Source organism: Caretta caretta, chromosome 5 (assembly GCF_965140235.1).
Source record: "Caretta caretta isolate rCarCar2 chromosome 5, rCarCar1.hap1, whole genome shotgun sequence".
In the NCBI taxonomy this organism is placed as follows: Eukaryota; Metazoa; Chordata; order Testudines; family Cheloniidae; genus Caretta; species Caretta caretta.
Window position 1 is genome coordinate 6,488,919 of NC_134210.1, and position 26,868 is coordinate 6,515,786.

The 26,868-nt window shown below is 45.2% G+C and overlaps 1 protein-coding gene across 11 annotated transcripts in view; it reads right to left on the minus strand.

Moving 5' to 3' along the window:
- Positions 1-1,273: 1,273 nt before the first annotated feature.
- Positions 1,274-26,868, minus strand: part of CELF4 (CUGBP Elav-like family member 4) — an 888,518-nt gene continuing 862,923 nt past the window's right edge. For 8 of the 11 annotated variants that reach the window (XM_048849886.2, XM_048849889.2, XM_048849891.2 and 5 more), the window contains exon 13: positions 1,274-3,258. The gene's annotated coding sequence lies outside the window, so the exon portion shown is untranslated. Of the gene's footprint in view, positions 3,403-5,134; positions 5,223-26,868 lie in introns of all 11 variants that reach the window. The other 3 variants (XR_007356644.2, XR_007356643.2, XM_048849887.2) reach the window with 3 other exon arrangements.

Genomic DNA, 26,868 nt, shown 5'->3' on the forward strand with positions numbered 1-26,868 from the left:
AGAGGGGGAAGAAGCGGATTGCCAAGGGGCCCTTCCTTGAGTGTCCTGTCCTAGGGCCACTCACAAGCAAGTGTCCTCTCCTGGTGAGTGTGTCTTGCAGGTCCCCCTCCGAGCCGAGCCACAGAGGATATGAATTGTTACAGCCTCAGCTGCTGAGCCTTGGCTCTGGGGGGGGCATCACATAAGGACTTATACCCCCATTCTGTGCAGCCCCTGAGAGGAGGCCAAGCCATACCAGCACTCTGTGCAGCACCATCCAGGCCAGGTTGGGATCGACTCTCTCTCTCTCTCTCTCTCTCTCTGTCAAGCCTGCCGGTTGCTCTGATGCGCTCTATAATGCAGCCGCTGTCTCACTAGAGACTGAGTCCCACCCACGTACTTCCCACCTGAATCGGTTTTGCGCCAGTGATCAGGGTGGTGAAAGGCTTCATAGCTTATTACCCCTACCCAGTCTCCCGTAGCATGTCCTCTGCACCAGGAGGCAGAGATGGAGCTTGTGTGTGTTCGAATGCGCTGTGCGTTCATCTTCATCCGAGAAGAAAACAACGAATCCTTTCCACATCCCTGAATATCTCTCTCATCTCCCTCCAGTTTCATTTGTTTCTTTCCTGTAAATAACTGGACCCATCAATAGCTATTAGTGGCAAAAAACCAACCCTTTCCACTTACACATTCTCATTGCCTCCATTGAGCAGTAAGCACCATGAGTCCCATTTATAAAGGGTGAAACTTGCCCAAGTCCACAGGCCGCTGGGAGAGCCAGGAAAAGAATGCAGATTTCCCGAGTCTCCGCCGTGCGCTCAGGCCAGCTTGTCTGCAGCTAGCATTAAAAATCATCCAAAAGCAGAGACGTGAGGGCTGCTCTGAGGAAAACCTGAGCCTCACTCCCAGAGCCTGGTAAGTTTCACACAGTTATCCCAAGGCAGCAAAAGGAGCAAAGTCCTGAGCTTTAGCCCCTGCACTCATCAGCATGAAAAAAACATAAGTGTGAATCAAACAACAGGCTTCAAATAGGAACTGCGATGACTCTAATTTGTATGTACCATTATTTGATGTTCTAACCTACCAGGTTTAGGGTAAACCACAGTGGAATATCAAGCAGACATTAAATGAAACCATGTCATTAATTCAATTCAACGAGATATGTTTTATATAACAAAGGGATTTGTTCTGATTCTCAAACAATGTATATTAATGAAAAAGTCGAAATAGATTCATTTTGTTCTCAGAGCAAACACATTGAGGAAAGCCATCAAGAAGTAAAGAACATGGCTTTTTTTTTTAAACTGTGCTTTATTTAGGGCTAAGCTGGAAAGCGTCATTCAATAATTACAGAAGATTACAAGGAGTTTTAGGGAATTGAGAGTGAAAGAGCAGTTGTATGGAACTGCAGCTGCATTACACATCTGTACCTCCTGGCTGTGGGCTCGTTTCTGCTGTCCTTACTCAGATGAAACACCCGCTGTCACCCAAAGGGAGTTTTGCCAGAGTAAGGGCAGTAAGATCCGACCCAATAAGGTGTTAAAAAAAGGCCAAGATAACAATCACATTATTTAAAAAGCAAACAAAAACCAACCCCAAATCAATTAAAACAAACTAAGATTTAAATGAAGAATCAGAAATAATCATCACACTCTTCTTAGTTCAACTAAAACGAATGAGAATGATGCAAATCAAGTCTGAATACAGTGGAAATAAATTATAATAAATATGATATACTTTAAAATATATGTGTTTTTAAATAATTCATTGTTTTTCTGATTCAGTTTTTCAAAGCAATGTCTTATTTTTTAACTGCTCTAAAGTCATTTACCAAAGATAAATATCGTGCTTTCATTAAATAGTTTTCCTTGTTTTTTTCTCTATCATTACAATTAAAAGTCCTACAAAATATGCAAATTTATTTACAGAAAAACAGAGCCAGCATCTCTTTTTTTTTAAACATCCCCCTGTTTTTCAAAATTCCTTGTAAACAGTTTCAGAAATTCTTCAAAGAGATTGTTTGTTTTTTTATGTTATTTTTTTATTTTTATTTTTTTATATTATTTTTTCTTTTTTAAGATTAAGGTTCTAGGCTAACCCCTTGCCCTGAAGGTTTCTAGAGCAAATATGGAAGCTACTGAAGCAGAGGATGATGGGAATTTGCGGACAGCAGATCATGAAGACATGAAGCGTGTAGCTGGGTTTTGTTGTTCAAGTTAGAACGGCATCTGATAAAAAGACAGCTGTTTTGTTTCCCATTTGCGTTGTCTACAACAATCGAGTTTTGTTTGTTTATTTTTGTTAATAGCTGGAATGCTTGCAGTTAAAAAAGCTGCCAAAATAGCCATTTCTCTTCTTTTTCTCCTCGATAAATAACAGCATCCAACAGCAGTTGGCAGAGAGTAGGAATTTATGCTCAGTCTAAACTCTACAAAAATTACAATTCTACAACATCTTTGTTTTTAGCATTAACGCTAACTTCTATGTAGTTTTTTTTTTTTTTGCTTTTTGTTGTCTAATTTTTTTTCTATGATATAGGTATTTTAAAGTTTTTTTCTTTTTTAAATTCTGTACAACTATTAGGATTTTAAATGGGGAGAGTTAGAAGCATTTACAAACCTTTTTTGTTTTTCACTATCAACCATCTTTCTTTTCTCTTTGCTATGCCTTTTTATTTATTTACTTTACTTTTTTTTTTTTTTGCTTTTCACAGACATCATCTTACCTGCTTTGAGCAGTGCGATTCTTACGTATTATACAGAAAACCATATGAAAGTTTCATAGACTCTAATTAATGTATAACCAAAGAACCTCCCAAAGTATCAAAGAACTATTATCTTGCCATTTTAAAAGCATTTAAGCATTTTTTTTTAATTTTTACATATTTCATATAATTGCTCTCAAAAACTGTTTTAGGAACAGCTCAGAGAAAAGCAAAGAACTTCCATATTTTACATACAGCTACAAGTCTGCGATAAAAAGTTTTGTCCTTTGGTCCCTATATAGCTAAGGAATGACAGATAAAGATGCTCAGTGACCGTTACCATGGGGTCAACATGGTAGCCGCATCCTTGGTGGCAAACAGGCACTCCTTTGTCCGTATCCAGGTTTGCATTTCCTGTTTGGAGAAAAGCCGCTGTGGTGATATCAATGTCTCTTCAGAAATCCTGGTTGATCTTGTTCCTGTTCTGATTTATTTATTAATTTTTGTTTGTTTCCAGCCCGTGTCCTTCGAAGTCAGCAGACGTGATACTTTTCTTGAAGAAATGTTACAGTCTAAACAATCAAAGAGAGAATAAGTCTGAAGTCTTCAGCTTGATTGATATTTGCTGATATGTCAAAGGTGTAATCCAACAGTTCCTGTTTTTTTAAAATATATATATATATATTTTTCTAAATGTGGCCCATTCAGCTGCTGCCCTAAAAAAATGAAGAAGATCATTGCAAATTAAACTAAAAAGGCAAAGTAAACAAATAAAAAAGGCCTTAAAAATAAAAATCCTATTCTTTTGGGCCTAATCCTGCTTCCATTGAAAGTGAATGTGTTTCGCTCTCAGATTCAGTGGAAACAGGACTGAGCTCTTGCTCTGGAGTTTGTTTTTGAGGTATACTCCCACTAAAGTCAATGGAAAGATTCTCATGGACTTCACTGGGAACTGGCTCAGACCCAAAGTGAGCAAGGCAGTCAAGATCATGATAAAGAAAAATACAATTGCTCCTTCTGCATTTTTAATAATAATGATATATATCCATAGAAATATATATACTCACATCTATATATATGTACAGATATATACTTTGTAAAGTGGCACTTAAAAGAAAAAGCCAGATCACAATCTTGCTTGGTTGGACTTTCTAACGTGTGAAGTCTCTAGGAAAAATTACTCTAAATTTTAACCGTGTGCTGTATATGATGATATATGGACTTCCCATGGAGAAACAGCTGTCATTAATGTATATTCCTTTGTGAATGTCAGAAAGTAACACTTTGAACAGGCAATTCATGGGAGGTAAAAGGAAAAATAATCAGTTGGAATGAACTTTTGAAAAAAATAGTAAAGCTAACATTTCTTAAATAAAAAAGTTATTTAAAAAAATTTAATCATGATCCGACTAGACTTGACATTTAAGTAGGATGCTTAATCATTACGGATTAGCTCTTATCTCTTTCTAGCAAGCAGGTTCTTCTTATACACTCGGTGATTTATTACATCAAGAAACTTAGAAACTGCAAAAGGTCCACTCTGGTGGAAAAGTGTCATGCGGAATATCAATCCATGCTGGCAGGTTTTTCACACTGTTGGTTCAACAAACAGCAAACCGTACACAGCAGTCTAAACAATTACAACACCAAAAATAATAAGAATAAGAGAATAAAAAAATAAAAAAACACTCGTCAAGGACCCTTTTTCAGTTGTAAACAAAAAGATGCATTTTGCTTTTTTATCAGGATTATTTTTTCCCCCTCAAAACAATCCCTCCCTTACCCCAAACAAATAATTTGTCAGGAGTGGCTGGAATGTGGAACCTTAGATTTAGGAATTCTTGAAAAGGCACACAAGAGGCCGCAGGCTTTTCTCTAGGTTGCTTTTTGGTTGGATAGCTATTGTTTTTACACGACTGTTACTATCATTACTTTTTAAAAAAATTTTGGAGAGTGATTTGAAATATCCGAAGGGAAAAAAAAAGGTGTCAATTGAAAAAGGCCCCCAATTCTCCGGAAAAAAAAATAAAATCACAATATTTTTCAAGTGCAAAAAAATCAACCACGCGTTTTCTTTTTTCATTTTTTGGTAAAATATTTGTACAGTTATAACAATCCCATTTGCTAAAGAATTAGGAATCCATCTTTTTTTTTTTTCCTTCTATGTGACATCTAAAGAAGCATAAAACGCTGACGAGAAATTAAACGACAAATAAAGAAACCACTGCAAGCACCAAACAAAACAAAAATGAGCACAGCAAAAAATCGTGGCAGCACAAAGTCAAAAAAGGCACATGTGATCATGACTGGCCAATCATCAACTGATACAACATCCAAGAAAAATACGGCACCTGCACGAAACTTGACGGCATGTCATGCAACCAATTCTTAGCTTGTTACATGACGCCATCATGTCACACTTTCAACTTCGAGTTGATTTGAACTTACGGACTGGGGGACTGTATTCTCCACTTTCATGTCATTACGTGAACTTTTTTCCTAGCTCAGCTCGAGACTGTGGTGGATTTGACTGGCTCTTGGTTGGTTTTGTTGGAATTTGATTGAATGACAAAAGAAGAAAAGATTTTTTTTATATATATATATATATTTATATATAGTGTGGAAAAAGGGAAAGGTGGGGGAAGAAGATATATATCAAAATAATAATAGAAATAATAAAAAAAAAAGTACCAAACAGCATCCGTCAAAAAGCTCTAGTGAAAATACTTGCGATTAAACGATAAAAACGAAAGAAGGAAAATGAAACGAAAGAAAGAGGGAAAAATAATGGAGGAGGCCTAGCAGGGGACAAAGACATATTACACACAGTTTATGTGGACACATGAACAACAGTGAACAGGAACAAAACATTATGCCGTGGCTGCTGAGGAGAGCATGCGCTGAATGGATGAGAGCACACACAGATCGGTTTGCGGCTGGAAAATACATTTGCTGCCAACCGCCGTGGTTTTGTTCAGACCGTCTTTCCCAGGGCCACCCCTCCCCACGAACTCCCGGGAAGTGGCTCTTCAGTAAGGGGTTGATTCACAGCCCATTGGAGCCTTTCCGTTGACTTCAATGGGCTCTGGATCAGGTTCTCCGCTGCTATGTTTGCAGCTGAAAAGCTAAAGGGCTGGTGGAGTAAAAGAAGAGGGACTGCTTTGGTTGTTGAGAAAAAGGAACTAGCGTCTGTCCCTTTAAGGGGTTGTATGATGAGAAGCTCAGAACAGCGGCACAGCTGGTGTGGTTATGTGAATTTACTCCCCCGTTGTTTTGATATGGCCTAAAAAACCCCCAAAATTCCACCTAAAGGCCTGATCTCACATCCTCCCTCAGGCAAAATGCCCCCTGGACTGCCCATATACTCCTGACCCTGCAGTCCTTACCAGGAAAAACTGCCTTTAACTTGCTCTGGGAGTTTTGCCTGAATGAGCACTACAAGGATCAAGTCCCTAAAAGTCACTGCACACAATGAAACATAAAGTAGCGGGCTTAACCAACAGCTAGAAGTACTGTACTTCAAGTGTTTGCTTCCTATCCCATAGGCGGGTTGATTTCTCACCAGCATGCCTAGTCCTGAAAAGTCACTGCACATTACTGAATTTCACTGCACATTCTTTTGTCACAAGGACATTGTCTTAGACTCTAGTTCTGAAGTCATGCAAGCAGGCCAGAAAGGATTCTTTCCATTGGCTTTTGCTCAAAGCCAAACTGTGTGTGCTGGCAAGGGGAAGGGTTTATGTTATCCAGAATAGAGATGGCCTTGAACAAAACCCAGGATCTGAACTCTGGATTTGGCTCCAGCAGCCAGACTCTGCTCTCTGTTACAGCAGGGTAAATCTGGAGTAACTGCACCGATTGTTGCTGTTACACTGGATTTACCTAGTCTGTGTCACTACCATCGGCAGACCAAAACCCCTGGATCTTGCACGTTCAAAATTTGAATCTGAACTTGTGTTTGAATGATGCCTGGTACAGAGGTGAATGTATGCACCCAGACAGGATTTTGGTTCAGCTCCGTTTCTGCTACAGAAAGAGAGGGCAGCGCTAGAATAAACCTCCCGTCAGTGCTGGTGCACGAGGCCTCGCCCTAAAGGGATTGTAGGAAGGCTGCTGTATCTCACGCCCCACAGTCACCATTAAAAAGTCAGCACTAGTCACACCGGGCCAGCTTGTGAATTCTGATAGATGTGCAGCAGAAGAAAAAGCTGTAAGGAGCCACCATATCTCTTCGGGCTTGTGCCTGTGTTGTGAGAACCACCAGTAGGGGAGAGCAGGTACTGCAGGGTCAGGAGTGCTGAACTGAGTCTTAGATCTCCTTTTGCCCACCGAACATGCTGGACAGTGTGGCTAAGCTGGAGCAGAGGGGAAAGGCCAACCCAACGCACTTCCCACATGCAGCAGCAGGGGCTGGATTGGGACTCTGAGTAGCTGTTCAATTCCTGATCTGCTCCTGGGATTGGCCTGCCCTCTTTGCAGGGCTACACTGCAAGATTACACCCTAGTCCAGCATGTTAGCTGAGAAGCTTCCCCTAATACACAGCGAGACCTGGTGGGTGAGGTAATATCTTTTATTGGCCCAGTTCCTGTTGGTGAAAGAGCCAAGCTTTCGAGCTTACACGGAGCGCTTCTTCAGGTCCGGGAAAGGTACTCGGCGGGCCCGACCTGAAGACAAGCTCTGTGTATGCTCAACAGCTTGTCTGGTTCACCAACAGAAGTTGAGCCAATAAAAGCTAGTACCTCTCCCATGTTGTCTCTCTAATAACCTGGGCCCAACATGACTACACCAACACTGCAAACTTCCCTAATGCATGGACTAGGCGGCGACTGTGTGTCAACTCTGGAATGGCAACCACAGTACCTCTCTGCCTTTAGATTAAAATTTCAGACATTGGGAATGTGACAACAAATATATATCTGTATACATATATATATATATATACACACACACCTATACATATATAAATGATTAAAACTCACTGAAAACAAACAAACAAATGCATTCAAATAAAAATCAACCAAATCTATTTCATAAGCAGTTCACTTCTCTGGGAGCAGATAAAAGCTTTGGGTATGGCTAAGAGAGAAGCCGTCCCATTCATGAATAAAGATGTTAGGGTTATGAAGACAGGGCTACAGCCTGATACGGAAATGGGGCCGTTGGGACTTGTGAGACTTTGTTACAAAGTGAGAGGGAGTGCATGCCTTGCGTCCTTGGAGACTGGCTACAAGAAGTGATGGTGCAACGCATCTCTGAGAGCTAGAACGCCGAGCCGGAGCGTGTCTCTACGCAACAGGCTAAGGCCAACTATGCCCTGTAATTTCACACCGGCCAAGCCTCTACTGGGAAGTCTTTTACAGCAGTCCTTTGGCAATATTCTCATCGACCGTTGAGACCCTAGTTACTGAGGATGTCTTTAATCAGGGCCCTGAGACGCAGCTGGAATGTGCATGATTACAGTGGTGACCCTAAAAACATTTCCAGCTCTCTTTGTTACAGCAGCTTCCCCCCGGTATTGCCTGGACTCTGCTGCTGGAGAGGACACACCACATTAAAGGCCCCACTGGAAAACTTTCGAGGGTGGCCACTGTCTATGCTTTATTGCCTACAGCTGCACTATTAGGTGAAATTCACGCCCATGTAGTGAGCCAGCACAAGACGGTGTGACAGCTATTCCAACCAGAGGCGGTATTGTTGAAGACTGCTTTGTATTATATGTAGGAATGTTGTGGGTTAGGGGGTTGAGTTCTACTCCATGAAGGAGTTACCACAGCTACTACCGGGAGGGGATTACTGCAGGCCCTGGGATTGTAAACAGCTCCAGCAATGTACCACCCCCTGGGCTGGTTTGCGGGTACTGGTGCAAACAGGTACCAGAGGCCAAGGAGACAAAGAAAGGGCTTCTGGTATAAAAGGTCCAACTTGACTGGAAAGAGGAGGCCTTCCTTTTGATACAACAAATGGCCCTTACCTTTGATCCTCGGGGGGGACCCAATGCTACAGGAGGGTTGGAAGGACTAGAACCTATCAGGGTTCCCATAGGAATGACGGGTGACTTCTGGTATGAGGGAGCAAGGAGCATTTAGACCCCTTTAGTTATTATTGTTTTACATGTTTCCTTGAATAAATATGCTGTGCGTTGGATGAGCTGGATGGGCCCTGGTACAGCACTGCCATTGGCCTTGGAGAGAAAGCAAAGAGCACGGGGTGAACGGCAGTCACAGTGTGCACTAGCCTAAACTCCCTGCTCAGGAGGGAGTGGCTGGCAGGTCCCTGCCCAGAGAGAGGTGATGGCTAGGGTAGGCTTGAGATCTGAGTGGGTGTTTCTGCAACGGACCGGTTTCCCACTGAAATGGTGCATGCCCTCTGCGCTGGAAGAATTTCACCTGGGCTGAGTGCTCACGCAGCCCACACGAAATGCCCCAAGTCCTGTCCCAGGATGCACGGGGCTCAGGGAGTGACCTCCGAAGGAGGCTCTTAAGCTGCATTCGTAGTTCCTGATAGTGAGGGGACGTCATTGTGGGTGTTATGTTCAACTCAGTGGGCGTTTTGCCTGAGAAAAGACTGCAGGATGTTAAAGTTGACTGAGGAATTCTCTTGTATCTGAACATCCCCCTCTCTTCACTCCCCGTCCTCGCTTTTTATGCAGATTCCTTTCAACCCAGTAGTAACACAAAAGCATGCTGCAGTTCTTACTCTCTGGGATGGTCAAGCACTTCCTAGCATTTTACTCCACACAATGCACGTGGCTTTCTTGCCATGGCAGATTCATACTCGACTGGCTGTAGAATCAGGGCCCCTCCGCCATGCCCGCTCTTAAGACTACGCCATCTCCTATGGACTGTTGTTAAATCCAGGTTTGTGACTTCCTCCCATTGGAGTCAAGGGCAAAACTCCCACTGACTTCAATGGAGGAGGATCGTTCTTGTCACTATTGAATATTTATGACTGAGATTGGGGCCCGATTGTGTTAGGCGCTGTACAAACAGAGAGGTAGACATGGGCCTTGCCCCGACAGTGTTTACCATCTCAGGAAGATCAGGCTTTACACTACCCTGCTCACATGTTTTGTGTCACTCCCAGCGTGGGGGAGGGATTGCGACTCAGACACAGTTCCTGCTTGGGGCTGGTGCAGCTAAAGGGTTTCTCTGCCCCTCCCCTCACTCCTCTCATTTCATTGCTTTGTGCTTCCAGGGTCTTTCATAACGCTGCCCTTCCTTTCTTGTCTGCTCCTGTCCCTGCACCCAAGCTCTCACTTTTGCTCAGTCAGAGAGGCCAGCCATCTCCCTTTTGGTCATCGCCTCAGACAAACCTCTCTGCCTGCTTCTTTCGCACTGTCCCATCTGCAAGGGGCCCCTTCCCTGAAGTGACTCACAAGCGGCTTTCATCTCCTCTACCAAACGGACAACACCCCAGGGCTGCCACCATGCCATTGTTCTTTATTAGCGCTGGGCTCATCCCAAGCACTGCTGCTAAAACTTCTATACCACTCCGTACCATCCTGTCACCATCCAGCTAAACATCATACACCCAGCTACACAGCCCCACTCAGACAGATAGGGCCCCAAGCCCCAATGCAGTCCCATGGCTTTTGGAAAGGAGGGCTCTGTGTGTGTGTACGAGAGACAGAGCCAGACATGCTACACACATAAAGATAATACATGCAACTATGGACTGCCTGGGAGGCATTAGCTATAAAATATTGTCCTGATGGGAAAAAAAAACCAAACCAACCCAAGCTCTGGTGTGTTGCATGTTTAAGCAGGGGAGGGGGAAGAATTATATTTTCCCCTGCGTGACAGTTCTTTACAGCTGTTGGTCCTGGGGGCAGTCAGTATTTGTTTTATTACACCCCAGAATCTCGCACTCTCCTGGCCTATCTCTACACTTGTTTTGTCTTTTCTCTGACTTCCTCTAGCAATTTTGCTCTCCTAGGCCGTTTCTTTCTGGCGCGGGTGCCCTATCTTTCCCCTCCCCCCGCCCCCCTCAGCTTGAACAGGTCAGCTGCGCTCTGCTCCCTGGCTCGCCACTGAGGCATTGCATGCTTGACACGAGCCGGTGAAGGGCCACTGATGGTGTTGCACAGCTGGGGCCAGGCGGCCAGAGCAGGACTGTCTGATTGGGGGTAGGCCAGTGTGGCGGAGGGTTCCCAATACCAGTGGTAGGTCCTGGCTCACTATTTCATGGCGCCTGGCCATTTCCACCAGACAGCAGTCAATGTTAGCGCCTCACCTGTTCTCGTGTGCGAGGTGAGAGCTTTATTAGTTAAAACCACAATAGTTGGGGTTTTTTTGGACATAAGATTCATTTTAACAAATAAAGGACAAGGATACAAAAAAGATGGGGTGTGTGTGTGTGTGTACATATATAAGTTATATACCTGTGTACGCACATATATGTAAATTATATATGTACCCCCCCCCCCATATGGCTACAGTCTACTATATATATTAGCAAGGGTCAGAAAGATTCCAATGAAACATTGTTTTCGTTGGCATTTGCTGATTTTGACGAACTTCACATGGAACGCAGGCAGGATGCCATGCTGGATAGGCTGTTGGCGATCCCAGGCTTTCCAGGTCCACAGCTCCAGGGCAGCCCTCCATGCAGATTGCTTTGGTGTCAGGGACCTCAGGGCTTCCAGGCCAGCTGGGACTTGGGCAAGCTGGGAAGCAAGCTGCCTTGGGATTGGGCCAACCCAGGAAACAAACCGGCCTAGGAGTTGGGGAAGTGAGTGAGTCCCAGCTCCCAGCCTGGCTGTGGCAGGGGGCATATTTTGCTTTGAAACACCATCTTTTAGTATTTTCAAAACAACATATTGAGGGATTCCAGAGCTGCGAACATTTTCATCTTGTCTGAAAACAATTTCCAAAAACCGGAAAATTGTGTGGCACTGAAATTTTGTTTCCTGGCCAGCGCCATAGAGAGAGACAGACAATTACACAGATACAGCCACACATGACAGTTAATGCTAGCTCCAGTGCGCTAAGTCAGGTGATGAAAACCCAGCCCTCTGGAGTTCTAATGCCCGCGCTCTGTGTCCTTGGGCAAGACAGTTGCCCTCCTTGCCTCAGTTTCCCTACTGATGAATTAAAGCTGCTGCTGCTAATATCTATAACGTCTTTCAGCCACAGAGCTCAAGTAACCCTACATCCCTTGTGGGGATGTTATGGGAGGTTTTTTTTAAGTTACTTACATTACATTTAGAGTTGGTAAAAAAAAATACCAACAACCACCCTTGGTCAACTTGTTTTGTTGGTGTGGGAGGGCATCACAGTCGGCTGCTTTGTTGGTGTGCGAGGGCATCACGGTCGGCTGCTTTGTTGGCGTGGGGAGGCATTTGGAAGAAGGGCTATGGCGAGGTACGGCCTGAACCTGTCACCAGTAGGGGGAGTAGAGAGGCCTCCTGAACCCAGAGCCAGGGCAGGCTGGAGAAGGCTGACTATGAGATACCTCAGCTGAGCTCCAGGCAGGCATGTCCAATGCATGAGTGTCGTGCCATGGGCGGGCACTTCCACCCCTGCTTTCCAGATGAGCTTAGGACCCAAGTCACTCCCCTGTGGGATGGCCCAACAGTGGGCGTAACGTCCCATCCCTCAGCCAGCATTCCCCATCTCATGCAAAATCAGTCGGTGTGGAAGGGAGTTCGTGTAAACCCAAGTGTCCCACAGTTGCTCCTTGTGCATGGCTCACAGAGACGGTCGCGATGGGAGGGCCTCAGCGCCAGCCTGTCAGCAGTGACCGTGCAGGCAAAAGGAAGTGCAGCGGGTGCACGGACTGCCTAGGGGCATGGCACGGTGAGGCACTGACTCGGCAGGCAAGGCTAGCAGCCAGTCAGCACGCGGCAGCTGGTGTCACCCAGCCGTAGTCACGTGGACTGGGACAGCTCCTAGTTTTGCAAAGTACCATAGATCTCGAACTTCCGCCCGGGTAGCCTGGCAGGGACGGGTAGAAGGGGTCCTGCCTTTGGGTCTCACGGCAAACTGAGAGTTTGGTCCCAGGGCAACGCTTCCCTTCACGGCTGCTGAGTGCCAGGCAGGAGATGAAATGGAGACGCTGCTCTGCCGCACCTAAGATGGGTTCTTTATTACGCCGGGGCGTTAGACCAAGGTGGCATCGGGGAGTTCATTAGCTCCCAAGCACCACGACAAAATTTTAATTTAACAAAGCTGCATGTGCTTGAAAAGCAGTTCTAACTGGGGCACTGTACGTGCACCTCAGCACCTGCTCGCCATTTGTTTGTTCTGGGTTGACACGAATGCATCGAAATGCTGCACTTCCTGACACTTTAATAGTCTACCGTCGTTGGTAGAGGAGAGGCAGAGATGCCGTGCCCCAGCTTTACGGCGCTGAGGATTTCAAGGCACTGGCTACAGATCTGTTCACCGACCGCAGGAACCCCGGCGAGGGATGTGTGGCCACAGGTGCGGTCCCTGGAGAAGCTGGGGCATCCTGGCTCTCGTCCAGTTACATGGAACATGATGGCCCAAAGCAGCTTGCCAGGTGTGAGCGGCGAAGTGATTTACACAAGGGGACCCCCATGCTCCAGGCTTGCAGGGGAGGAGCTCTCTGTGGCTCACACTGCTGAGGTAGTGGAAGGGACATGTGGACGTGTCATGGGTGTTGCTAGGGGGTCTATGCACAGTGTTGGATGTACAAGTCTACATTGAAGAGGAGCAGCAGGTTTGTCTGCGGCTCCTGCCCTAAACCTACACACCGGCTCCCGACCTTGCGCCTCTCCTCCAAACGCTCAAAGGCCTTTTGCTTGGGCTGTCTTTGCAGACTCGGGGCTTTGCGGGGCCTCTGCGCTGCGGCTGAGGGACAGTAGGTTGACTGCAGAGGAAAGGGACTGCATTGACTTCAAAGGAAGCAGGCATGGGACCAATCCTCTTCCCATGTGAATGTCAAAACTCCCACTGACTTCAACAGGGCACAAATGGACCCAATCCTGCTAGCGTTGAAGTCAGGGAACAGGAACAGGTCCATTAATAATCACCTTGGCTGCTTTGTGGGTGACACTTTGATCTTCACTCATCCACGACTCTCTGAGCAGGGAGCAATGGATTGTCATCTGAGTGACTTTGCCAAGATTGGCCAGTGGCAGGGCTAGAAATGGAACATGTAATGCCTAATTACCTGCCCTAACTATCAGCCCATCCAGTATACGGAGACTCTCTTGTCTGTGAGAATCTTTCCCATGGCATGGGGATTTGCTAAGTACCCAAACCTGAGCTGTCCAGGGTTTGGTCAGCTAAGCAGCCCCCCATGAACCATCACAGAGCCAGGAATATGCTTCTGCTTGCAACACCCCATTACTGCACCTTAGCGTTTATTTTTCTGCCTGCAGCTTCAATTTACCTCCAAGGGGCACAGTGCAATCAACTAAAAATATTTCCTGCTTCGTTTTAATTGCTCTAAGACTCAAAGGCACCTCCAGTGATGAGCAGTAAGGTGAAAATCAGTGCCCCAAATATTTCAAATTGATGAAAGCATGAGATGGCTCAATGAGCATTCACAGCCCTATTAATTATTAAACGGAATTCATTTTTGGGTTAAAAACACAAGAAAACAAACCCCCCAAAGCCTAACTCTGTGATGTGTCTGAAATGCAGTTGTTCAGCCATGAGGCTGTAACTCCAGTGTGGGCTTGAGAAAACTATAACAAGAATCCTTCATACTGCTGGATCACCTTCCATCCCACGGCTCTGTACAAATGCTCATGAATTAGGGCCTTATGCCAAACACACTTCCCTACGTGAATAACTTTACTGCTCCATCTCTGGTACTTATCTGCCCCCCAGGACCGTAGTCTCTGAAAGCCTCATAATCTTCGCTGTATTTGCCCTCACAAGCCCCCTGTGAGGTAGGGCTGTGCTACTATTTTGAGGCCCAGAGAAACTAGAGTCGTAAAGCTACATAGGAACCTAACACCCATTGAGTTCAATGGGCGTTAGGCACCTAAAGAGGATCTGGGCCTAATTCTGTACTCATCCCGTGAGCTGCGGACTATGTGTTTTCCCGAGGCTGGTGGTTGGGTGTTTCTCGTGCACTTTCACTGTCTAGTGGAGGTCTCAGAAAGTGAAATCACCCCATGGGTCTGTGAGCTTATCAGTGACTGAGGATGAAATCCCACAATAAATGTACAGAGGTACAATTTTACTTCTTTGTAACCACAACGGATCTCAGCTACACTCAGCCAGGAACTGCTTTTGTCACAGAACCGTCTCTGAAAGGGCCCTCGGCCATTCCGAGGGAATTCGGGACAGCTCTCCTGCTACTGTTACAGGGACAAGCTGCAGAACAAAGAGCCTCCCGGCTGGTGTGCAAGCTTATTAGCTCCATGACTAGACCTACAGCAAGACAATTATCGGCTCCTCCTTCCCCATATAAAAGCCTTCAGTGCACTGCTCTGGAATACACCAAAGACCATTCAAATGGCTATGGGCATGCTCAAGTGTGGCCCATCAATCCTCCTGCAAAGTTCGCCTCCAGCTGGCCAGGAATGGGTAGGCATTGGTCTCCGCTAAGAGCGTGGCCTTGAGTTTCTCCATTTCAAAGAAAGGTTTTTGGGCAAGAATATTCAGTTACTTGCCAAATTGGAAGTTAAGTATTAGGCATGTTTTCCAGCAGAAGCAGTAGTATAGTTTGCTCCCCTGGGACCTAGGTTTTGGGTTGTACAGGTGTTGATAGTAATGGGGACAGGTAGCTGTAACAGTGGGACTAGCAATGGCTCGTGGTGCTTGCAGTGTCCCTCTGCGGTGCATTATGCACCAGCCTCCTTCAGGGCTGGCCCAGCAGCTTCAGCTGCCTCTGTCCCTCCACCTGCTTAGAGAAATGGCTCCCAACCTGTTTGGGTTCATGACCCAGAAAAGGGCCGGAAAATTTCCCCTTGACCCACAGCTGAGACAAGGTGAAGGATTTGCACCCCCAGGTCTGTGTGCAAATCGGAATCCTGCTGTGCTCAGGTACCCTGGAGAGGTAAGGCGGGAGAGTCAAGGTGCTGAGAGGATAAAGAACTTCTGATGCCTCCTGGATGGCGAACATTATCGGCTGGATTAGCCATTGCCCTGCTCAGAGTTTAGACCAATGCAAGTGCATCTGCAACACTACCAAGTCAGAATGGGAGCCTTTCACACCCACTTTGCGTTGATGTAAATGACTGACAAGGAATCAGGTTCTATCTACCCATGAAGGCCGGTTACTGTGTTGCAGGAGAGGACTAGAGTCTCCATGATGATGCACTGGCCCTGCTGAGCAGATTTTTAGTGGCAAAGAGACCATTCATTTAATCCCTCTATCCAGGTCTTGGGATCTCTGTCTGGATTTCACAGTCATGAGGATATGTCTCCACTGCATTGTTAGTTATGGGTATAGTGCCCGGTGACTGTCCCTCCAGCAAAGCCCTACACGCATTACTGTCTCGTCACTATTTCTGCTCTGCTCCATGTGTGTCTGGGGGCATAGCCCACGGTTTTTCGTGCTGAGTCGCTCTAGGCTTCTTTCCCAGTCAATGTTCTCAATTGTGAGCGAACTTGTCCATCGAGTGGGGGGAACTGTGCGAAGGCATTGGAAGACTGAGTGATTCAGCTTGTGTTCTCACTGCAAAGTGGGTAGGGTCCACCCCGAGTGAAAACAGAGCGTGAGTTCTAACCCATATTTCCAGCCTGATAAACCAGCCAGAGTTTAAGGCATCTCTAACCTCAGGTCACAGGTTTTTCTGAACGGATTGGAGGGGGTCTGGGCTAAAACCTGGCTAAGAGCCTGGGCTAACTCTGCAGTGAAGATGTAGCTTGCATCTTCGAACAGCCCTCTTCTGTCCATCCTAACCTGGAGGTTGTCTTTCTGAAATAAGGAAAAAGAAAAATGCCCTGTTCTCCCCTGGGGCCTGAGAAACAGCAGTCAGAGCGGCAGCCTGTGCCTCTCTGATGGATTCCGCCTCAGCTAAATGAAATTAAGATTTCAGCAAACAAGCCCCAATTCCACTGTACCAGGAGAACAAATGACAGCTGATAATTGCTAACTCCTTTTGCTCATTCTTTGCTCTGTTCACCCCATCAGTCTCTGCAGATTATATTTTCAGCTGCGTTTAATGAACGTCATTTATTAAACTAACACCGGGGTTCTGCTCTGGCCTCAGACAGATGGGCTTGCTAATATGAATCATTTTGGTCAATTGGATTATTCTGAGAGGGAATGGATCCCTGCCACTCTGTGGAACACAACACAAACAAACACGGATGGCTCGCCTCCGGTCGTGACCATACTCGGTTGGTGCTCGTTCGGCGGCAGCATTCGAGATGGCATCATGGTGTTGCTATTGCTTCCTTTCTGCTACCGCAGGTAAAAATAATAAGAAAGGCACACAACTCATTTTATTCCTGATTGTTTAGACAGAGTAAAAGCCTGGCTCACCCTGGGGTTCGGCAGAGGGACATGCATCATCACCGTCTTTCACGTGCTTAACAGACGCACAGTCAACCAGATTAGTCTTTCACTACAAATAGCACTTATTCTAATGTGTAACAAAGCAATCAAAATAAATATCCCCCCTCCCATTCTCCTTCACATTGACCCCAGAGAAGACAGGCAAACTTACTTGGTGAGTGGCATTACTTCTCCCCCAACTCCTAGTCAAATTAATCGGGGAAGGCAAAGGGACATTGTTTACAACAGCTACATGCTGTAAAGGCGTACAGTGCTATTCTAATAAAAGGAAACAGATAAAATCCCTCTGAAATCTTCCACATGGAGATGCTCCCAGCCGCTGTTTCAGGATTTTAGTGCTAAGAACTTTTTAAACTTTAGAATAATGTGTTATGTTCAGGGATCTATCTATCTAAACACAAAGCCCAATTATAAAGAACAAACAAGCCAGTGGGGTTACATTACCAGTCTCCAGATCCATCAAAGGATGTATCATGACAGGCAACAAAGTATACTAATGCATAACCATGTGTGACTTCAACTATCTGCATATAAACTGGTCAAAAGATGCAACAGAAAAAGGTTTAGAAATACACCAGGCCAGGTCATCAGCTGGTGTAAATCAGCACAGCTCCATTAAGGGCTGATTTATACTCATCAGTGATCTGGCCCAACATATACTGACACCTTCAGTGGTTGCTATTCAGAGCAGCTAATTCTAGAGCACATGGCTGGAGAGATTCTCCTCAGTTTAGTCCTCAGTAACACACAGGAGCTGGTTCAAGAAGTCACCACAGGGGAGCGCCTATGTAACAATGACCACAATATAATTAAGTTGAGCAGTCTTGAGCGAGGAAAGGTACCACATACAAGCGTGGTGTCACCAAAAAGGGGAAAATTTAAAAAAAAAATCATGAGGACAAAGGCTCTAAAGGCAAACCAAAAGAAATTAAAATCCCTACATTTGACCACAGAACTGGAAGGGACCTCTTGGTCATAGTCTAGTTCCCTGTTATCGCAGGCATCCTCCATCATATAATAGGAACATAATCTGGCACTGAGGTTAGGAGGAAACTTTCTCTGTGGACAGATTATCTCATAACTGCCCACTGCAGGGTTTGGTGCCCCTTCCTCTGTCTTGTACTGGCCACTGTTGGAAACAGGCTACTAGACTACAGGAACAATTGGTCTATCTGGTACTGCAAACCCTATATTAAAGAACATCCTGATTACCATAAGAACAAACTGTTGTCCTGTGTTTTTAAAACAAAAAAAACTTCAAATCCAGACTCCAGAGAGAAACTGCTGAATTGGAATTCATTTGCAAATTGGATACTATTAATTTAGGCTTAAATAGAGACTGGGAGTGGCTAAGTCATTATGCAAGGTAGCCTGTTTCCTCTTGTTTTTTCCTACCCCCCCCCCCCAGATGTTCTGGTTTAACTTGGATTTAAACTTGGAGAGTGGTCAGTTTAGATGAGCTATTACCAGCAGGAGAGTGAGTTTGTGTGTGTATGGGGGTGGGGGGGATGTGAGAAAACCTGGATTTATGCAGGAAATAGCCCGACTTGATTATGTAAAGAGTTGTCACTTTGGATGGGCTAGCACCAGCAGGAGAGTGAATTTGTGTGTGGGGGGGTGGAGGGTGAGAAAACCTGGATTTGTGCTGGAAATGGCCCACCTGATGATCACTTTAGATAAGCTATTACCAGCAGGACAGTGGGGTGGGAGGAGGTATTGTTTCATAATCTCTGTGTATATATAAAGTCTGCTGCAGTTTCCACGGTATGCATCCGATGAAGTGAGCTGTAGCTTACGAAAGCTCATGCTCAACTAAATTGGTTAGTCTCTAAGGTGGTGCCACAAGTACTCCTTTTCTTTTTGTTTTAAGAGTGAAGTCCCCTGTTTGGAATGTTACAGACATGTCAAGAATTTACTCCCCAAAAGCTAATTTCCAAAACATTTGAAGAAAAAGGGGGGAAGAAAGGCTTTTTTCCCCCTGCTTCCTTCCACCCCAATATACTATGAAACATCAACGTGTGACATGCCAGGAGGATGCACAGAGGAGAAACCAAAGACCATGAAAAGCATATACTTATTTTATTTCACAGACAACTGTGAAATGCAAAGTTTAAACATGAGTAGAGTGCTTCCTCAGAGATGGAGAAAGAAAAAGTTTTATCCAGCAACTTGAGTTAAATTTTAGCTGACTTATAGCCCAGGGTTTTCATGGGCTACAAAACAATCTGTCCCACTCTGTTTGACAGTGCTTAAAAATCAGGAATATGCTAGTCTCTTTCTTTTGGGGGGAATCCAGCCTTTTAAAACAAGGTGGTTTTTTTTTTTTTTTACTTTACAGAATTCTACAGCCATCAGCTGATGACCTGAGCCAAAGCTCACTAAAATCAATGGCATGATGCCTGTTGGATTAACTGGGCTTTGACTCAGGCCTTAAAGCTCACAACAGTGATCACATTATTGCTGTAGTGATTTTAATAAGGGTGGGACAGCCTTGAAAAATGCAGTGCCTGAACTCACCATGGGAGAAGGTTGTTTTGTTTCTTTTTAAAATGAGTGATTCAAATATCATTTGTTTTTCATTGCTGGGGTAAAACACAGGGTAGCTGGTAAATGTCCATCACAACTTTGCCAGGCCCTGTGGCGATTTTATGTCGTGTGTGTGGCAGGGGCCTGGTTGGGAAGATCTCTAATTTTATTGGCTTGGTCCTATACTAGCAATAGGAGAGAAAAGCCCCAGCAATGATCAGGGAACCTGATTTCCAGCAATTGCCACCTGAATGTCTAATCACAATCCTCAGAGCAGCTCCAGGGATGGCCAAGCACAGAGCTCACACTTCAGAAATGGGTCTCTCAGCTCTATTAAAAAAGTGTGTTTCACTTAATCGCAAGAATCCATTAGGATGTAAAAATGTCAATGCAGAGACGTTTTGGAAAGCCCATAGAATGGCCAGAACTCTGATGTTACATCCCAGTGAACTCTAGTAAGTAACTAAAATACCCTCTGGTGTAATTCAGAATTGAAATGATCACTGGGCCAAATTGGGCCTCAGCTGGTGTAAACTGGTGTAGCTCCATTGACTTCACCCCCCATTGACTTAGTGGAGCTGCCAATTTAGTCTAGCTGAGGAGATGGTCCCATTATCTAAATGGCTATTAACTTTCCAGGGAACGTGCACTCTGCTCTTATTCATTGTGCTTCTCAGTTGGGAACTACTTAATGGCAGCCATTGTAGTTTCCCCCCTCTTGTTTGCTGTTCGATCCAATCTTACAGGAGGGTTGGGTGAAGCTCAGCTGAGTGGAAGAATGGAATAATTTGAAATAAAAGATACCTTTTCCCCAACTCTAGTTATGGGGCAGGAGGAAAGATATTGGGGAGGCCTTGCTCACACTTGAAGCCTTCAGTTCTGTGCTACAGCTGAATCAAACCATTCAGAGCCCGGAGGGTTGAGATTCACTTGTATCCCGTCAACGTTACCATCCTCATGAATAATTCAAATACTCAATTATTGCATTTGCTATACCACTGGAAGCCACCCATGCGAATGAGAAACTGCTCTAGTGCAGCTGATTGTGTGTGCCGCCCAAAACCGTAAGGGCATCGGTCGAAGGTGCTCACAGTCATGGAGGCTTCGCTGCATCACCTCATTAAGATTCTTGCCGGTTCCCGGAGCAGAGTAAATTTCATGGAGTGTGTTACCCTCCTTTCTTTTATACCTACTTTTTAAGCACTAGCAACTACAGCCCTGCAAGTGGGACTGGGACCCATGGGTCTTGCAGGACCCCTGCAGCGGGACCGGGTAAAACATACGTTGTTGCACGTAGGATTGGGTGGGCAAAAAAACCCCCAAACCAGACCATGGTAATTTGCAGGAGGATTGGGTGGGCAAAAAAACCCCCAAACCAGACCATGGTAATTTGCAGGAAAACATGAACTGTCTCATCAGTTTGTCATAAATTGAATGTCAGCGATGTAAAGCAGCTATTTTTAATACTTAAATGTAAGCAAGGGATAGAAAGATTTAATGTCTATTATAACAAGAGTTAAATAATTTTTTACATGATTTAAGCAAGATTTGTGGTAAAGTTGTGTCTGAATTCTGTTTATATATATCATATATTAACCAACTGTGGTATTTTTTTAGTAGCGGGGGGAGGGGGAAATCTGTCTGTCGTGCGGGATTGGGATTGCTGATTTTTGCAGCTGAGAGAGGGATAAAAATACAAGAAACAATGTGGAAGCAGGTGGGATGGGGACAGAATTAAAAAAAAAAAAGTTGCACGCAGGGCTCTCCTAGCAACCACCACATTCTGTTTCGCGGTATGGCTCTGCAGTAACTCTGAAGAACTTTCTGACGGCCATAATAAGATCTGGCCATTTTCAGCCTACCAAAACATGCTGTAGAATTGACCGGAGTGATATAAGTCATGAGTGGACCTGGAATCCTTTAAATGTTGACTTTATTATGGTTTCAGGTTGTCCACATTACTGCCCTTGCTAACTCACTGTTCTTTAGGACCAGCACACAGTGCCCTGACCTTGGCATGTGTTGTCAATATCAAACTTCAGCGGACAAAAAGAATGTCTGCGATGGAGATACTGTTATATTTCTGGAACCAGCAGAGAAGGGGATAGACATACAGCTGTCTGCTGTGGTGGATTTATCGTTCTGGCTGCAACGCTAACATGAAAGTGAGGCTTTGCACTGGGGAAGGGCTCAAACTTTTAAAGGGACAGGACATCGTATTCCTACACCTTACTTTAAAAAACTTTCCAAACACACATACATTATCGTTTACATGGCTAACATGGAACACTGTATAACCCAACTAAAAGTTGCAGATGGACTACCGTAGACTCTTAAATTGCAAGGTATTAGTCTGCCCTGGAATAGCAACTCACTAACTAAACAGTTTTTAATTTCAGGCACACAACTGATTTTCTCACTCTCTTGGGCTAAATATAGTGATGATGGTGCAGCAGTGTCATGAACAACAGGAACAGTCGGTGGCAAGAAATCAACTGGTTCTAGTATAGAAACAACTGGATCTGATACCAAAGTTTCTTCCACAAACTCATCAAAATTAGGAGTTGTAATGGAAGGAGGCTCAATTGGAGGAACAGAAAGTCCTACTGGAACATCCCCAGAGTTCAGTACTAGTTGAGGCTGCAACTAGTCCATATGTTATTTCCAGAAAATACCATTGGATAGTTTTACCATGAGTGAAATGGGTCTTGTTCATTTCACAAGTTCTCCAGGTACCCAGTTCACTCCACAACCATAGCTGTGAGTCCACACTAAGTCTCCATCTTGAAAAGAACAATGACGAGTCTTGTGTCGATGATCAATTTGCATAGCTTGGGATTTGGCTACCCTGTGAGGCAACATCAGGATGTAGACGGTTTCAACAGGTCCGCAAAGACTGCTTCAAGAAAAGAGTTGCAGGTGACTCCTGAATGGAAGCATGTGGTGTGTTTGTGTAGACAAGCAAGAAATTGTCCAATTTCTGCTAATGACTCAGAATAGACTTGTTAGCTTTTAAGGCATGCTTAAGTGTTTGTACAAAGCATTCCACTAGTCTGTTTGCAGCAGGATGGTAAGGAGCTGAGCATATGTGCTGAATTCCATTTGAAACTAGGACCCTCTGAAATTCTTCAGAACACAGTTGAGGTCCATTGTCACTCACCAACCGTAACAGTAAACCAAACTGGCTCAACAAGGTCCGAAGATGTCCAATAGTAGCTGTAGTAGAAGTCATTCTGAAAACTGGCCATTTTGACTATGACCAAAACCATATAACCTTCCAAAGGTCCAGCAAAGTCCATGTGAATATGTGTCTAAGGAGACTGAGACCACAACCATGAGCTGGGCCATGATCATGCTGAATTTGCTGACACATAACATAGCACCCCACCTTCCTCTCAGTCTTTTTGTCAATCTCCAGCTACCAGACATGACTCTGGGCTATGGACTTCATTGCTATAATGCCAAGATGACCTCAGTGAAGAGCTTCCAAAACCTGAGATTGAAGTGATTTCAAAATGATCACTCACATTCCCCATAAGATGCAGCAGTGATTCACAGATAATTCATGTTGACATGACATGAACTGTGTAAACTGGGGATTTTTTTGATCCAACACTGTACCCCAGGGATTGGCAACCTTTGGCATGCGGCCCATCAGGGACATCTGCTGGTGGGCTGGGATGGTTTGTTTACCTGCAGTGTCTGCAGGTTTGGCTGATCGCGGCTCCCACTGGCCGCGGTTCGCTGCTCCAGGCCAACCGGGGGCTGCGGGAAGCAGCGGCCAGCATATCTCTCGGGCCCACGCCGCTTCCCGCAGCCCCCATTGGCCTGGAGCGGCGAACCGGGGTCAGCAGGAGCCGCGATCGGCCGAACCTGTGGATGCTGCAGGTAAACAAACCATCCTGGCCCGCCAGCGGATTTCCCTGACGGGCCGCATGTCAAAGGTCGCCAATCCCTGCTGTACCCTGTAGTACCACCCCCTTCACAAGAGAAAGTACGTCATACATAGTGGTTTCTTTGTTGATGTCCGTACTAGTGATGGGTGACCTACCCATCAAATTGAGATAGAACACTTTGTCTGAAGTTTCTTTGGGTCAACGAGAACTTTGGCATGGTCAGCATGACAGCCCATTGGCATTCCCATGCTGAATCCTTTTACAGAACTGAAGAGTATAGGAATGAGCTGAAAACAGTGGTGCCCATTGTTGCATACGAGCATCAGCTAACGATGGAATTCCAAAAATTCCAAAATTGAAAGTAATGGATGATGCTCCATTAGCAAGGTAAAATAAATAGGTATGCAACTTCCAAATTCTGAAGCTCATGCTGAGACAGCTTCTTGCTCTATTTGGGCATAGTTCTTCTCTGGAATAGTGAGTGTTCATGATGTAAAGGCAACAGATTTCTCCATGTCATTAGGAAAAATGTAGGAAAGAATCACACCCACTCCATATGGTGAAGCACCGCAAGCCAATTCCAATGGCAGAGAAGCATCACAATGTGTAAGAACTTCAGCTGATGTCAACAGGTTTTTGGCTTTCTTAAAATGTACACTCACACTATTCAGCAGGGCTGGATTTACACCTTACACAGCAACTTTAGCACTCCCCCCGCCTACACCTGATCTTTCTGTTTTCTGTAAAAAATGAACACTTTTAACCCACTTTTAACTTTTAGGTGCCCCTAGGCATGTGCCTACTGTGCCTAATTGGAAATCTAGCCCTGCTCTTCAGTCCATTTCCATTTTTTCTTTGCTTGTATGAGTTCATGTAAAGGTGCCAATACCGTCACCAGATTAGGCAGAAAATCACCATAGTAGTTAAGTAGTCCTAAGAACGAATGTATCTGGTGATGGCACTTAAAGAACAGCCTTCTCTTTCTCCGATGATTTCCTTAAACCCATGGCATCCACTACATGTCCAAGGTGTTCAGCTAAAGGTTTGAAAAACGTCACATTTGTCTGAGGTACTCTCAGTCTATGGTCTTCCAAATCCTGCAAGACAGACTCCAAATTTTGAAGATGATCCTCTTGATCATTCCCTTTAACAAGAACTCAATTCAGTCCCTTCAGAATCTCACCCATGACTTTCTGGAACATGGCAGGTGCTGATGTGATACTGAAAGGCAACCTGTTGTAACTAAATAAGCCTTTTCGTCTGTTGATTGCGAGATATTTGTGAGATCCTGAATCAATCTCCATTTGTAGGTATGCATTGAGCAAATCCAATTTACTGAAACACTGTCCATGGTTAAGAATAGCAAACAAATCTTCAGGGCGAGGTAGTGGATACTGATCTGCACATAAAATTGGATTCAATGTCACTTTGAAATCTCCACAATTTCGGATTGACCCATCCTTCTTGATCTCTGGTACAATGGGTATAGCCCACTCACTGTGTGAACCCAGTGACAAGACTCTGAAGTTCACTAAGAGGTCCAAAGCAGCTTCTACCAGAGGCTGCAGAGCATCAACGGCAGAGTTGTGCCTTCAGGGAGGAGTATAAAGATATTGCTCAGGCATGCAGGAGTGAAATCAGGAAGGCCAAATCACACCTGGAGTTGCAGCTAGCAAGAGATTTTAAGAGTAACAAGAAGGGTTTCTTCAGGTATGTTAGCAACAAGAAAGTCAAGGAAAGTGTGGGCCCCTTACTGAATGAGGGAGGCAACCCAGTGACAGAGGATGTGGAAAAAGCTAATGTACTCAATGCTTTTTTTGCCTCTGTCTTCATGAACAAGGTCAGCTCCCAGACTACTGCACTGGGCAGCACAGCCTGGAGAGAAGGTGACCAGCCCTCTGTGGAGAAAGAAGTGGTTCGGGACTATTAAGAAAAGCTGGATGGGCAGAAGTCCATGGGGCCAGATGCACGCATCCGAGAGTGCTAAAGGAGTTGGCGAATGTGATTGCAGAGCCATTGGCAATTATCTTTGAAAACTCATGGTGATCAGGGGAGGTCCCGGATGACTGGAAAAAGGCTCATGTAGTGCCCATCTTTAAAAAAGGGAAGGAGGAGGATCCAGGGAACTACAGGCCAGTCAGCCTCACCTCAGTCCCTGGAAAAATCATGGAGCAGGTCCTCAAGGAATCAATTCTGAAGCACTTAGAGGAGAGGAAAGTGATCAGGAACAGTCAGCATGGATTCACCAAGGACAAGACATGCCTGACTAATCTAATTGTGGATGAGGGGAAAGCAGTGAACGTGTTATTCCTTGACTTTAGCAAAGCTTCTGATACAGTCTCCCACAGTGTTCTTGCCAGCAAGTTAAAGAAGTATGGGCTGGATGAAAGGACTATAAGGTGGATAGAAAGCTGGCTAGATCGTTGGGCTCAACAGGTAGTGATCAATGGCTCCATGTCTAGTTGGCAGCCAGTATCAAGCGGAGTGCCCCAAGGGTCAGTCCTGGGGCCAGTTTTGTTCAATATCTTCATTAATGATCTGGAGGATGGCGGGGACTTCACCCTCAGCAAGTTTGCAGATGACCCTAAACTGGGAGGAGTGGTAGATACGCTGGAGGGTAGGGATAGGATACAGAGGGACCTAGACAAATTAGAGGATTGGGCCAAAAGAAATCTGATGAGGTTCAACAAGGACAAGTGCAGAGTCCTGCACTTAGGACGGAAGAATCCCATGTACCACTACAGACTAGGGACTGAATGGCTAGGCAGCAGTTCTGCAGAAAAGGACCTAGGGGTGACAGTGGACGAGAAGCTGGATATGAGTCAACAGTGTTCCCTTGTTGCCAAGAAGGCTAACGGCATATTGGGCTATATTAGTAGGAGCATTGCCAGCAGATCAAGGGAAGTGACTATTCCCCTCTATTTGCCACTGGTGAGGCCACACCTGGAGTGCTGTGTCCAGTTTTGGTCCCCGCACTACAAGAAGGATGTGGAAAAATTGGAAAGAAGATATTTCTTCTTTGTTGCCCAGCGGAGGGCAACAAAAATGATTAGGGAACTGGAACACATGACTTATGAGGAGAGGCTGAGGGAACTGGGATTGTTTAGTCTGCAGAAGAGAAGAATGAGGGGGGATTTGATAGCTGCTTTCAGCTACCTGAAAGGGGGTTCCGAAGAGGATGGATCTAGACTGTTCTCAGTGGTAACAGATGACAGAACAAGGAGTAATGGTCTCAAGTTGCAGTGGGGGTGGTTTAGATTGGATATTAGGAAAAACTTTCACTATGAGGGTGGTGAAGCACTGGAATGTGTTAC